Source organism: Pongo pygmaeus, chromosome 21, assembly GCF_028885625.2.
Source record: "Pongo pygmaeus isolate AG05252 chromosome 21, NHGRI_mPonPyg2-v2.0_pri, whole genome shotgun sequence".
NCBI lineage: Eukaryota > Metazoa > Chordata > Mammalia > Primates > Hominidae > Pongo > Pongo pygmaeus.
Window position 1 is genome coordinate 21,086,616 of NC_072394.2, and position 14,710 is coordinate 21,101,325.

Here is a 14,710-nt window from a genome sequence, read left to right on the forward strand (position 1 = left end):
ACCATCAAATGACTGTGTGTTTCATGCTCTACCCTTCAGTTGGCCGAGGCATTGCGGGAATCCCCACATTGACTCGGCTGTAGGTGGCTCTGGCTTTCTCTCTGTTTGAAGCCTGTAACGGAGCCCCTCTGTTTTCTTTTCTTTTTTCTTTTTTTTAAATTATACTTTAAGTTCTAGGGTACGTGTGCACAACGTGCAGGTTTGTTACATAGGTATATATGTGTCATATTGGTTTGCTGCACCCATTAACTTGTCATTTACAGTAGGTATTTCTCCTAATGCTATCCCTCCCTCAGGCCCCCATCCCGCAATAGGCCCTGGTGTTTGATGTTCCCCGCCCTGTGTCCAGGTGTTCTCTTTGTTAAATTCCCACCTATGAGTGAGAACATGCAGTATTTGGTTTTCTGTCCTTGTGATAGTTTGCTGAGAATGATGGTTTCCAGCTTTATCCATGTCCCTGCAAAGGACATGAACTCATCCTTTTTTATGGCTGCATAGTGTTCCATGGTGTATATGTACCAATTTTCTTAATCTATCTATCATTGATGAACATTTGGGTTGGTTCCAAGTCTTTGCTATTGTGAATAGTGCCACAATAAACATACATGTGCATGTGTATTTATACTAGCATGATTTATAATCCTTTGGGTATATACTACCCAGTAATGGGATCACTGGGTCAAATGGTATTTCTAGTTCTAGATCCTTGAGGAATCGCCACACTGTCTTCCACAATGGTTGAACTAATTTACACTCCCACCAACAGTGTAAAAGCATTCCTATTTCTCCACATCCTCTCCAGCATCTGTTGTTTCCTGACTTTTTAGTGATTGCCATTCTAACTGGCATAAGATGGTATCTCATTGTGGTTTTGATTTGCGTTTCTCTGATGACCAGTGATATGAGCATTTTTTCATGTGTCTATTGGCTGCATAAAAATGTCCTATTTTGAGAAGTGTCTGTTCATATCCTTTGCCCAATTTTTGGTGGGGTTGTTTTTTTCTTGTAAATTTGTTGAAGTTCTTTGTAGATTCTGCATATTAGCCCTTTGTCAGATGCGTAGATTGCAAAAATTTTCTCCCATTCTGTAGGTTGCCTGTTTACTCTGATGGTAGTTTCTTTTGCCATGCAGAAGCTCTTTAGTTTAATTAGATCCCATTTGTCAATTTTGACTTTTGTTGCCATTGCTTTTGGTGTTTTAGTCATGAAGTCCTTGCCCACGCCTGTGTCCTGAATGGTATTGCCTAGGTTTTCTTCTAGGGTTTTTATGGATTTAGTCTAACATTTAAGTCTTTAATCCATCTTGAATTAATTTATGTATAAGGTGTAAGGAAGGGATCCAGTTTCAGCTTTCTACATGTGGCTACCCAGTTTTCCCAGCACCATTTATTAAATAGGGCATCCTTTCTCCATTTCTTGTTTTTTTTCAGATTTGTCAAAGATCAGATGGTTGTAGATGTGTGGTGTTATTTCTGAGGCCTCTGTTCTGTTCCATTGGTCTATATACCTGCTTTGGTACCAGTACCATGTTGTTTTTGTTAATGTAACCTTGTAGTATAATTTGAAGTCAGGTAGTGTGATACCTCCAGCTTTGTTCTTTTTGCTTGGGATTGTCTTGGCTATGCAGGCCCTTGTTTGGTTCCATATGAACTTTAAAATAGTCTTTTCCAATTCTGTGAAGAAAAACATTGGTAGCTTGATGGGGATGGCATTGAATCTATAAATTACCTTGGGCAGTATGGTTATTTTCACGATATTGATTCTTCCTATCCATGAGCATGGAATGTTTTTCCATTCCTTTTTGTCCTCTCTTATTTCCTCGAGCAGTGGTTTGTAGTTCTCCTTGAAGAGGTCCTTCACATTCCTTGTTAGTTGGATTCCTAGGTATTTTATTCTCTTTGTAGCAGTTGTGAATGGGAGTTCACTCATGATTTGGCTCTCTGTCTGTTATTGGTGTATAAGAATGCTTGTGATTTTTGCACATTGATTTTGTATCCTGAGACTTTGCTGAAGTTGCTTATCAGCTTAAGGAGATTTGGGGCTGAGATGATGGGGTTTTCTAAATATGCAATCATGTCATCTGCAAACAGGGACAATTTGACTTTCTCTTTTCCTAACTGAATACCCTTTATTTCTTTCTCTTGCCTGATTGCCCTGGCCAGAACTTCCAACACTATGTTGAATAGAAGTGGTGAGAGAGGGCATCCTTGTCTTGTGCTGGTTTTCAAAGGGAATGCTTCCAATTTTTGCCCATTCAGAATGATATTGGCTGTGGGTTTGTATAAAATAACAAGAGCTTCATAAATAGCTTTTATTATTTTAAGATACTTTCCATCAATATCTAGTTTTTTGAGTTTTTAGCATGAAGGGCTGTTGAATTTTGTCAAAGGCCTTTTCTGCATCTATTGAGATAATCATGTGGTTTTTATCATTGTTTCTGTTTATATGATGGATTATGTTTATTGATTTGTGAATGTTGAACCAGCCTTGCATCCCAGGGATGAAGCCAACTGAAATGTGGTGGATAAGCTTTTTGATATGCTGGTAGATTCGGTTTGCCAGTGTCTTACTGAGGATTTTTGCATTGATGTTCATCAGGGATATTGGTCTAAAATTCTCTTTTTTTGTTGTGTTTCTGCCAGGCTTTGGTATCAGGATTATGCTGGCCTCATAAATGAGTTAGGGAGGATTCCCTCTTTTTCTGTTGATTGGAATAGTTTCAGAAGGAATGGTACCAGCTCCTCTTTGTACCTCTGGTAGAATTTGGCTGTGTATCCATCTGGTCCTGGACTTTTTTTGGTAGGTAGACTATTAATTATTGCCTTAATTTCAGAGTCTGTTATTGGTCAATTCAGAGATTCAACTTCTTCCTGGTTTAGTCTTTGGAGGGTGTATGTGTCCAGGAATTTATTCATTTCTTCTAGATTTTCTAGTTTATTTGTGTAGAGGTGCTTATAGTATTCTCTGATCATAGTTTGTATTTCTGTGGGATCGGTAGTGATATCTCCTTTATCATTTTTTATTGCATCTATTTGATTCTTCTCTCTTTTCTTCTTTATTAGTCTTGCTAGTGGTCTATCAATTTTGTTGATCTTTTCAAAAAACCAGCTCATGGATTCATCCATTTTTTGAAAGGTTTTTTTGTGTCTCTATCTCCTTCAGTTCTGCTCTGATTTTGGTTATTTCTTGCCCTCTTTTTTTGTAGACAGGAGGTCTCCCTATATTGCCCAGGCTGGTCTCAAACTCACAGGCTCAAACAATCCTCTTGCCTCAGCCTCCCAAAATGCTTGGATTATAAGTGTGAGCCACCACACCCTGCCTGACAGCTTTAATTCCTTCTAAATTAAATGTCTGGAAACTTCAGGATGTTACAGTTAATATTTGTGGATGAATGAGTCTTCCTGTAGCATTTTAAGGAGGTGAGATGTACAGACTCATTACAGATGGACCTGTTTGCTAAGCACAGTACTTAAACTGCCATTTTGGTAGATTAACACTAGTAGTTACAGGACATCTTCAAATTTGCAGGAAACAAGGTTTGAATAGAAGATTTGTAAGTCACTGTTCTCAGTGGCTCATGCCTATAACCTCAGCACTTTGGGAGGCTGAGGCAGTAAGATTGCTTTAGGCCAGGAGTTTGAGACCAGGCTGGGCAACATGGTGAGACCCCATATCTACAAAAAATTTGAAAATTAGCTGGGTGTAGTGGTGTGTGCCTGTGGTCCCATCTGCTCGGGAGGCTGAGGTGGGAGAATAGCTTGAGCTGAGGAGGTTGAGGCTACAGTGAGCTGTGGTCCTGCCTCTGCACTTCAGCCTCGGCAACAATAAGACCCTGCCTCAAAAAAAAAAAAAAAAAAGAAAAGATTTGTGACTGTGAGACTTGATCTAGGAACCAATGGAAATGGAACTGTAGTGATGTTTCTCCTGCATTCTTCCGTCTGCAGAATGGCACCATTGTTGTGCAGATGCTGATGCCCAGTGTTGAGCCTGTCGTCTCCTACCTTAGGGGAAGTTCCCCTGGCCCTTCCCAACTACCTCCCCTGTGCAAGTTTATTACAACTGAACGGCTTCAAGAGCAAGTGTACCTTCTGGTTTAAAGTTTTCTCAGATTAGGACATTGTCAGGTTTATAGGGATGAAACAGAAGCAACCAGAAGAGAATCTTAGGCTCCATATCTACCCAGCTACCGCCAGCCCTTTCTGTTGTTCGCTGGATCCCACCCTTACTGAGGGACATCTTTCAGCAATTCTTTCCTCCTTGGATTTGCATCTTCAAAGTTCTCCCACCCTTTGAATCCACTCCACTTAGCATTTCACTGACGCCACTCCACTGAAAACTACTCTTGTCAGGCCACCAATGACCTTCACCTTGCTCTTCAATCGCCGTTTCCTGGCCTCTTCTTATTTGTCCTATCAGTAGCATTTGGACTAGCCAGTCACTGCTTTCTCCTTGATAAGCTTTTTTTTTCTCTTTCTGTTTTTCTTTTTGAGATGGAGCCTCACTCTGTTGTCTGTTGACCAGACTGCAGTGCAGTGGCACAATCCTGGTTCACTGCAACCTCCGCCTCCTGGGTCCAAGCAATTTTCCTGCCTCACCTTCCTAAGAAGCTGGGGTTACAGGTGAGCACCACCATGCCCAGCTAATTTTTGTATTTTTAGTAGAGATGGGGTTTCACTATGTTTCCCAGGCTGGTCTTGAACTCCTGACCTCTAGTGATCCACCCACCTTGGCCTCCCAAAGTGCTGGGATTACAGGCATAAGCCACCGTGCCCAGCTGATAAACTTTCTTTGCTTGGCTTTTGGGACACCACACTTTCTTCATTTTCTTCCCAGCTCACTGACTACTCTTCATAGCCTCTTTTCTGGTTCTTCCCGTTTCCCTGACTTTCTGATATTGGAGTGCCCCAGGGCTGCTTAATTATACTCACTTCTTTGGTGATCTCATTCACTTTTATGACTTTAAATACCATCTGTATGTATATGCTGATGACTCAAAATTGTATCTTCCCTGGATTCTTAACACTTAGCTTGGCCAGAGGATAGAAAAGTAAATACAGCCAATTAATCCCAGAAAGGTGGTCAGTCATACTCACATTTTAAGAAATGCAAATCCAAACTATAAGAAGATACCACGTACATATATGGGATAAGCACAAGTTTAACATTTGACAGTTAGAGCTGGTGACCATGTAGGAAAACAGGCCCTTATGTACCGGTGGAGGGAATGTAAATTGGTGCAGCCTCCTTTGAGAATAATTTGGCATAATCTGTCCCTTGAACAATCATTCCCACTGTTAGGAATTTACCCTTGGAAATACTTTCACAACTTTTACAGGATGCAGATACTAGAACATTTCCTGCAGCACTGTATATTCAAAAGGGTGGAAACCACCGTTGGGTGCTCCAGGAACCCAAAATAAAATTTGGCATATCTGCAGGATGGAATACTATGAGACTTAAATGTAAACAGAGGAGTTTCTTCTGCATGTTGGGGATCACAAGATTCACAATGATTTATAGAAGCTGCCAACCAAAGTTTTCTTGGGGCAGTTTCCCTAGAAGTAGGATGAAAAAAGACTTCCTTTCATGCCCCTCCTTTTCTGTCCCCTTATTACTGAAGAGTGAGTGCAGGAGGTTAAAATGTGGAGGCCCCTGCTTCCTTAATTACTGGTCTAGTCACAGCCATTCTTGAGGCCCACTTTCTCCATGAAGTATTTTTTTACATCCCATGATCCCAGGCACTTTATTTCTTTAGCTCTCAACAGTATCCACAAATTACCAGCTTGCATCTATCATCCTGTATTTATTGCTGGTTTTTTTTCTTTTCTTTTAGATGGAGTCTGTCTCTGTTGCCCAAGCTGGAGTGTGTTGGCACCATCTTGGTTTACTGCAACTTCCACCTCCCAGGCTCAAGTGATTCTCGTGCCTCAGCCTCAAGGGTAAGCTGAGATTACAGGCGCCTGCCACCACGCCTGGCTAATTTTTGTATTTTTAGTAGAGATGGGGTTTCACCATGTTGGCCAGGCTGGTCTCAAACTCCTGACCTCAAGTTATTTGCCTGCCTTGGCCTCCCAAAGTGCTGGGATTACAGGCATGAGCCACTGCACCTGGCCCATTTATTGCAAGTTTTTGAGAGCACTAATATATTTATTATTCTCCCATAGCATAGACCTGTGTCAAATACAGAATAAGTTTCCAGGCATTTGTTGAAGTCAGAAGTGAAAATGAGAAGACACCAATTGAGTAATAACTAAACTAGAACACACTCAAGTTAATACCAGCTGACCAACAAGGTTGTCAAAGTATTATCAGAATACCTGATAACTGCTACCTGGGCTTTATATACTTAGCCACAGTTTCCATTATTCAGAATTGCAGAATCCTGCCTTCCCTATACTCCAAAATATCTGAATAAATCATGCAGCAGACAATGGCAGAAGTATAAGAAAGTATATGTCTTTCCCACACTGAAACTGCTATTTGTCATATTCTCTTTTTTTTCTCTCTTACCCAGGCTGGAGTGCAGTGGCATGATCTCACCTCACTGAAAACCTCCACCTCCAGGGTTCAAGTGATTCTGCTACCTCAGCCTCCCAAATAGCTGGGACTATAGGTGTGTGCCACCTTGCCCGCTAATTTTTGTATTTTTAGTAGAGACGGGGTTTCACCATGCTAGCCAGGCTGGTCTCGAACTCCTGACCTCAGGTGATCTACCCACCTCAGCCTTCCAAAGTGCTAGGTTTACAGGCATGAGCCACCACACCTGGCCTGAGTTTCTTATATACTTTGGATGTTAACCTCTTATCAGATATGTGGTTTACAAATATTTTCTTCCATTCCTTTGGTTGTCTCTTCACTCTGTTGATTGTTTTTTTTTTTCCCGTGCAGAAGCTATTTAGTTTGATGTAATTCCATTTATATATTTTTGTAACCTGTGCTTTTGGGGTCATATCCAAAAAACCCTTGCTAATATCATGGAACATTTCTCTTAAGTTTTCTTTTAGTAGTTTTTTAGTTTCAGGTCTTACATTTAAGTTTGTAATACATTTTAAGTTGATTTTTGAATATGGTGTGAGACAAAATTCTGATTTCATTCTACTGTATGTGGTTATTCAGTTTTCTCAGCAACATGTATTGAAGAGACCGCCCTTTCCCCTTTGGCACTTTTGTCAAAAATCAATTGACCACAAATGTATTGATTTAGTTCTGGGCTCTATTTTGTTCTACTAGTATGTCTGATTTCACGTGTCAACCTCAAAAATCTGAGACAGGTCTCAGTGAATTCAGAAAGTTTATTTTGCAAAGGTTGAAAATGTGTGCCTGTGATACAGCCTCAGGAGGTTGTGATGATGTGTGCCCAAGGTGGTTGGGGCATAGCTTGTTTTTTTTTTGTTTTGTTTTGTTTTGTTTTGTTTTGAGACAGAGTCTTACTCTGTTGCCCAGGCTGGAGTGCAGTGGTGCAATCTTGGTTCACCGCAACCTCCGCCTCCCAGGTTCAAGCAGTTCTCTGCCTCAGCCTCCTGAGTAGCTTGGATTACAGGCGCCCACCACTTGCCTGGCTAATTTTTGTATTTTTAGTAGAGACACGGTTTCACCATCTTTGCCAGGTTGGTCTTGAACTCCTGACCTCATGATCCACCCTCCTCGACCTCCCAAAGTGCTGGGATTACAGGTATGAGCCACCACATCTGGCTGGTTTTATACATTTTAGGGAGACATAAGACATTAATCAGTATACGTAAGATATACATTGGTTCCATCAGGAAAGGTGGGACCACTCAAGCACAGAGGATGCTTTCAGGTCACAGGTAGGTGAGAGACAAATGGCTGCATTTTTTTTGAGTTTCTGATTAGCCTTTCCAAAGGAGGTAATCAGATATGGCATTTATCTCAGTGAGCGGAGGGATGACTTCAAATCGAATGGGAGGCAGGCTTGCCCTAAGCAGTTTTCAGCTTGACTTTTCCCTTTAGTTCAGTGATTTTTGGGCTCTAAGATTTATTTTCCTTTCACATTTCCCCCCTTTTCTTTTTTTAAAATCTTTTGGAGAAAGCATTTTAGAAGAAAGCAAGTCTCTGGTCTCAGGTTTTCTCTGATCATTCATGGCTAGGATGGTTTATTCCTAGATGTGTAGGTCCTGAGTTAAGAAAGCAATTTTTAGCAGGTTAGAATTCTCATGTTCTATGAAGAGAAAATAGGGAGAAAAAGGGAGAAAAACAACAACAAACAAAAGAACAATCCTGGAAAATCAGTATAGGCCACATTACTCTGAAGTCTATACATCAGTAGGCAGGAATGAAAGTGGCTTATGTAAGTAAATAGGTTGCTGTTACTTTCTTCTGATGTTTAAGTTGTCCAGATTCAGTTTGCAGGGCTTTAAGAAATCACATCTTAGTTTTCAGTGATTTCAAATTAGGAAAATAAAAAAAGGAAAAGAAAGAAGAAAAGTATTGAAAACATTATTTTGGAGACCAGTAACCAGGAAAAATTAGAATTCAGTTCAAACTGTTGAAAATGATAAAAATTGAAAAACAGGCAAGACTAGAATCTAAGAATAGGTGTACTATAGTTTTTGAAACATAATTTTTCTCTCTCTAGTTTCCCATTTTTACTAAAGACAAGTCATGATGAGACCAATTTGGCTTAGTATACTTGACCAGCTTATTTGTATGAAGTGCAGCAAGAAAAATGATTTTTTCAATAGGCTTTTAAAATTGGCTTTGATGGAACTTTGTTTCATAGAAGGAATCTCAGATAAGACTTTTTAAAGCCAAGCACAGCCATGGATTTGTACCATCAAATACTCATGAATTGTCTGAATTCTCCTCTTGAGGCTTTAAGATAACTTGGGGCCCTGGGCCTGTCAGAAAATGACAGTCTCTACTTACTACAGGTCAGGAACCCTGTTCAGGAACTGTATAGATGAGGTGTGGGCCAGTTTTCTCAAGGAGCTTTTATTGGCTCTGTAAGTCAAGTTGGATTCCTTAAAGGAAAGCACACCATTCTGGTCAAAGCCTTGGTAAAATAACCAGAGTCTCAAATTGTGTCCTGTTACAAATGAAAACAGATTCTTACTCTGCTTATGCAATAACTATATTGCCATAAGTTAAGAATACTCACAAATAGCTTCAAAATTATGGAGAAATCAGGTAGAGAGAAACAGATATGTTCCAGATTTTGTTCATAGGAGTATACTTAATTGTTAAAAGCTGTCAATAGCTCAAAAGAAAGGTTTCTTTGACTGAAAAAACAGCAACATTTTAAGTAAAAAGTCAAAAAGATTACTTCAGTCTTCTATTAGTTCAGTCCATGCAGTTAACTTTTATTTTGCTTGATATTCATGAACATTTCAGCTCTGTTTGAGTCCTAAAAGTTTTTCCTCTATTCTGATGTTGCAGCCTCCAAAGTTACCAGAAACTTGCATTGAGGAGCACCTATTAAGAGTTTTATAGCTGATTTTAAAACCACCTTCTAAAGAGGACCAAAACAACAATTGTCCATGGATGACAAAAAATGTTAGAGCAGTCATAGTCAAAGACACAATTGAGAAGAAAACTTGTTACCTCTGTGGCATACAATAATTTAACATAATTATAATTATTACTGATAACATACACTAAGTCATATCAGAATTGTAGGAGTTTTTCATAATTTTGGAACACATCAATAATATATTTATACAAATACAGCCCAAAGAAAACCAAACAGCATTTCATATTTGACAATGTTAACTGTATAATTTTTATACCAAAAAACCCCCATATATATCATTTTTGGACTTTAGGGAACTTTATACCTTAAAGGATTAATTATGTCAGAAAAAGACATAATTTATAATTTCACTTTGGAAAGTTTGTCAAATATCAAAGGTTTAAAACACTCAATATTACAAAATGGGATTAGAGGTCATTGTAAAATATGTTATTCATTTAACTGAAGTGATAACTTAAGGATTTCAAAAAAGGGTGAAAACCTTCATTCTTTCAGAGAGGAGACTTAATTTTCCAAATGATAAGCCCTAATAAAAACAGCATGAAGCCAATTAAATTTGTTTTTCAAAATTCTATAAACAATCTATAAAATTTTAATGTTAATCATAAGATATAACTTCCATAAACTTTTTATAACATTTATAACCTTTATTAGGGAGTCAGTTAATGCTTTAAGAAAACCTTGTTAATCTGACACAGGGGCCCATGTGCTGGTCTTGCATTTGTGTGCCTTTGACATTAAAGGTTAATTTATAGAGAAACTGAACTATTTTATCTCTCAAAATCAGCCCATACAATCTCACATGCCCATCTCTTCCTTGATAGTCCCTTGGCCTTGAGGAGTTGAATAGCTTTAATTTCTGTGTCTCAGGAATGCAGTTTATTTTGATTGGCATCTTTTACCAGGCCTGAAGATGAGGCTTTAATTACTGTCAGTGTTTAAGATTTAGCAGGACTTGGTGTCCTTTTTAGACCCAGGAGTCAAGGACTTATAAATCAATGTCACAAGGACTCTAAAAGCACATACAGAAAGATATATGGATGTAATAACTTTAATTTAAAAAATTGTTTTAATCTCAGTTTTTTCCTAAGCAAACCAAAACTTAATAATAATGGCATAGGAATTGTTTCAATAAACCATAAAATTTGTTAGGCCAGTTACCAAAAGGCAAAAGAAAACACCTTCTGCACTGCACAGAATATTACATTGGAAGAAAACATTTTGTTTAGACCTTTAAGAAAATATTGTTAGCATCAGACCTCAACAAACAGAACTTGAAAAAAACTTAGATGAGCTGAAAATGAGTTGAATGAGGGCATTACTATTTCAGAAGGGAAGAAAACAAAAAAATGGTGAGATGCAGTAAAAGTTGAACTTTGGGTTAAAAAAATTAAAATATCTTATATTCTATTGAGTAAATCAATCCCTTAGGAAAATTTCATTGTTCTAGGCAATTATTTAATGTATAAGTGTTTTTTTTTCATCAAGCCCAATCTCTAGAAAGATTACTGTAATTTCCTTTTAATTATAGACAACTTGATCATATAAAAGGTTTTTTTTTTTTTTTTTTTGGACAAGAGTCTTGCTCTGTCGCCCAGGCTGAAGTAGTTCAGTGATGTGATCTCATTTCACTGCAACTGCAACATCTGCCTCCCAGGTTCAAGTGATTCTCCTGCCTCAGCCTCCCGAATGGGTGGGATTACAGGCATGCATCACCATACCTGGCTAATTTTTGTATTTTTAGTAGAGATGGGGTTTTGCCATGTTGGCCAGGCTGGTCTCCAGCTCCTGACCTCAGATGATCTGCCCACCTTGGCCTCCCAGAGTGCTGGGATTACAGGCATGAGCCACTGTGCCTGGCCTCTTTTTTTTTTTCTTTTCTTTGTTTTAAAATAAATCCTCTTATTGTGACTTACACAGAGTGTTCATGACTTGCACTTTCTGGTGTGTTCTAAACATCCCTCTTTAAATTTTTTTTTTTTTGAGATGGAGTCTCACTCTGTCGCCCAGGCTGGAGTGCAATGGTGTGATCTCGGCTCCCTGCAACCTCTGCCTCCCGGGTTCAAGCGATTCTCCTGCCTCAGCCCCCCCCGAGCAGCTGGGACTACAGGCACGTACCACCACGCCCAGCTAATTTTTGTATTTGAGTAGAGACGGGGTTTCATCATGTTGACCAGGATGGTCTCGATCTCTTGACCTCATGATCTGCCCACCTCGGCCTCCCAAAGTGCTGGGATTACAGGCGTGAGCCACAGTGCCCGGCCTAAACATCCCTCTTTCTTAAACAACCAGTCATTTTATTCTAGGACTAAATCTACCATACAGGATTCTTTCTCATATAAAATGATTTCTTTTTATTTATTTATTTAACCAAAAACAACCCTCTTTATTTTGATAACTTTCTTTACATCTCTCTTATTTCTTGGTCCCTTTTACCTCATTTTATATGTAACCTTTAAATAAACTTTGAATTAGACAAAAATTGTTCACCATTTTTAAAAAGGACACTTTTTTTTCTAGCAAGAATGTTTTCCTTCAATTATCTTAATTGGAAAATACTCAAATAATGAAATATCTATTATTTAATTTAATATAACTTTAGACTCTAAATTATGACAAATTTGTCAACAAGTATTTATCCCATTACATTTACATATTTTATTTTAATTGTTTACCTAGATTATTTATGGAAACTGTGATCATTATTGTTTAAAGTTATGAAACCGCCATTGCAAAATTATAACTGAAGCAGTGAAAAAGTTCTAACCTAACTGACTCCATTTTGCTTCTTAACTCCAAGCTGTTCTTGTTCATTCCTGGGCATAGGCCAAACTAACTTTGGGAGAAACTTATAGTTTAGCTTTGAAGCAAAGACAATAACTGTCCTTTCCCCAACAAACCTCCTTACTGTTTGTGGACTCAATTGTCTGAAGCCACAAGATTAGAAGTTATGGTAATTTTACTGAATAATTCAAGATGTAGCTATTTTGATTAAATGAATATCAATGTCTTATTTATTAAAAATTACATAAGCAAAGATTATTCTGTTTTGGGCTGGGTTTACAGTTTTGTAGCCCCTATACCAAATTTTGACAGCAAATAGTATTTGTCAGGGATAAGTATGAAATTGCTTGATTAGTAAATGCAAACAAAAATGTATGCTGGCAATTCTTAAGACATTTCTAATATTACTTTACCAACAATCTTAAAACAAACTTATTTATTAAAGATTTAAATTGTTATGTAAACTTGAAAAAGCATTTGACCAGTCTGTTCTTTTTTCCTGATAATGTATTTGATTCAAGCACTTTTATTTTCTTAAGCCAATTAATTAGAGCTCTATTATATATTGACAATAGTGAAACATTGTATACACAACACGTGAATACATAGATGTATTGGGCATGCCTATAGAAATATATCTTATAGATTCATAAAAACTGTTTTTTTCCTCTGTCTTAGACTTTCAGATTCTTGATAACCTGTTTCACATAGACAGTTGTCAGCTAAATAGCCTTAAATTTTACTATTAAAGGAAACAACTGAGGTGAAAATCAAATAGCAAAATTTACATCATAATGTAGACAGAGAAAGTCTGGTGGTGCTAGAGGGAGATTAAAGGTGCTAGAGGGAGATTAAAGATGCATACCAATCAAACAAAATTATAGAAATTTATCATAGGATTGTACAAGGAGACCAATTTTATTTAGATAGGGACTACTTATTTTTTAGCTAGATCTCTGAGGTCTGAGAAGAGCCCACACTAAATCCTAGGTCTCCAAAAAGGGAGAATTATGATGAGGTTAGGGCAGGTGATGCTTTTACAGTGCACTTAAAATTTTTTTTAAACAAAGACATTTTTATGTATCTAAACTACACTCTTCCTTAAAAACCCAAGTGTAGCCTCTGTTGCAATAACTATTTTAGTTTTTTTTTTAAAAAAAGAAACAGGTAACATAATGTAAAAGTAAGCAGTTAAGAGCTGAGATGAACTTGTCTGTTTACACTCTTGGGGTTCTATAATGAAAAACAGAGATTTCTCCCCAAAAGGGCATTGGGAGTCTGGTGCCTTCTTTTCCTTTTTTTTTTGAGATGGAGTCTCACTCTGTTGCCCAGGCTGAAGTGCAATGGTATGATCTTGGCTCACTGCAACCTCCACCTCCTGGGTTCAAGTGATTCTCCTGCCTCAGCCTACTGAGTAGCTGGGATTATAGGTGCCCACCACCAAACCCAGTTAATTTTCGTATTTTTAGTAGAGATGGGTTTCACCTGGTTGGCCAGGCTGTTCTCGAACTCCTGACCTCAGGTGATCCACCTGTCTCGGCCTCCCAAAGTGCTGGAATTACAGGCGTGAGCCACCGTGCCTGGCCTGGAGTGCAGTGGTGCGATCTTGGCTCACTGCAACTTCAGCCTCCCAGGTTCAAGCAGTTATCCTGCCTCAGCCTCCTGAGTAGTTGAGATTACAGGCATGCACCACCATGCCTGGCTAATTTTTGTATCTTTAGTAGAGACGGGGTTTCAAGGCTATCTCTACCAAAGACCAACCTTGTTGGCAAGGCTGGTCTCGAACTCCTGACCTCAGGTGATTCGCCCACCTTGGCCTCCCAAAGCATTGGGATTACACGCATGAGTCAGTGTGGCTGGCCCCTTCATCATTTTCTTTAAGGAAACCCTGGCTATCATAAACTGTTTTAGGTCTCTCAGGCAGCAGAAGGTGCAAGAGAAAGGAGACAACAGAAGTAAATGAAGAAAACAGAATTCAGTCAACTGAGAAGAAAAAAAAAATTGCTTAAAAAAAAGACAAGGTCCTAGGAGAGAAACAAAAATATGAAGGCCTTTTAAACACACACACACACACACACACACACACGTACATGTCTTGGATGTTAACTTTCAACTAAGCTGACTTTTAACCATTGAGATCATTTGGAAAAAAATCTTAAAATCTCATGTCCATATTTCAGCTAGGACAAATTGCTGCTATTTCAGAAGTACAGCCATTGCTGTTGCAGTTTGGCCTGGCTAGCAAAAAGGCAGCCTTGTTATGTAAATAAAGCCCCTTTAGTAGTCAAAATAAAAAATCTTTACTCTTTTTTTTCCTTTTGCCAGCCATTTTTCTCCCCCTACTACATCACCTTTGTGTGTGTGTGTGTGTGTGTGTGTGTGTGTGTGTGAATTTAGCCACTTCAGAGGCCTTGTTCTCCATAATTTGGAACTTTT

General features: G+C 38.5%; 1 long non-coding RNA gene across 1 annotated transcript in view; it reads left to right on the forward strand.

Moving 5' to 3' along the window:
• LOC129021897 (uncharacterized) overlaps positions 1-12,747 on the forward strand; it is a 19,117-nt gene extending 6,370 nt beyond the window's left edge. Inside the window, exons 2-3 of the long non-coding RNA XR_008496169.2 lie at positions 5,834-5,939; positions 6,515-12,747. This is a non-coding gene — a long non-coding RNA (uncharacterized LOC129021897). The remainder of the gene's footprint in view (positions 1-5,833; positions 5,940-6,514) is intronic.
• The last annotated feature ends 1,963 nt before the right edge of the window (positions 12,748-14,710 follow it).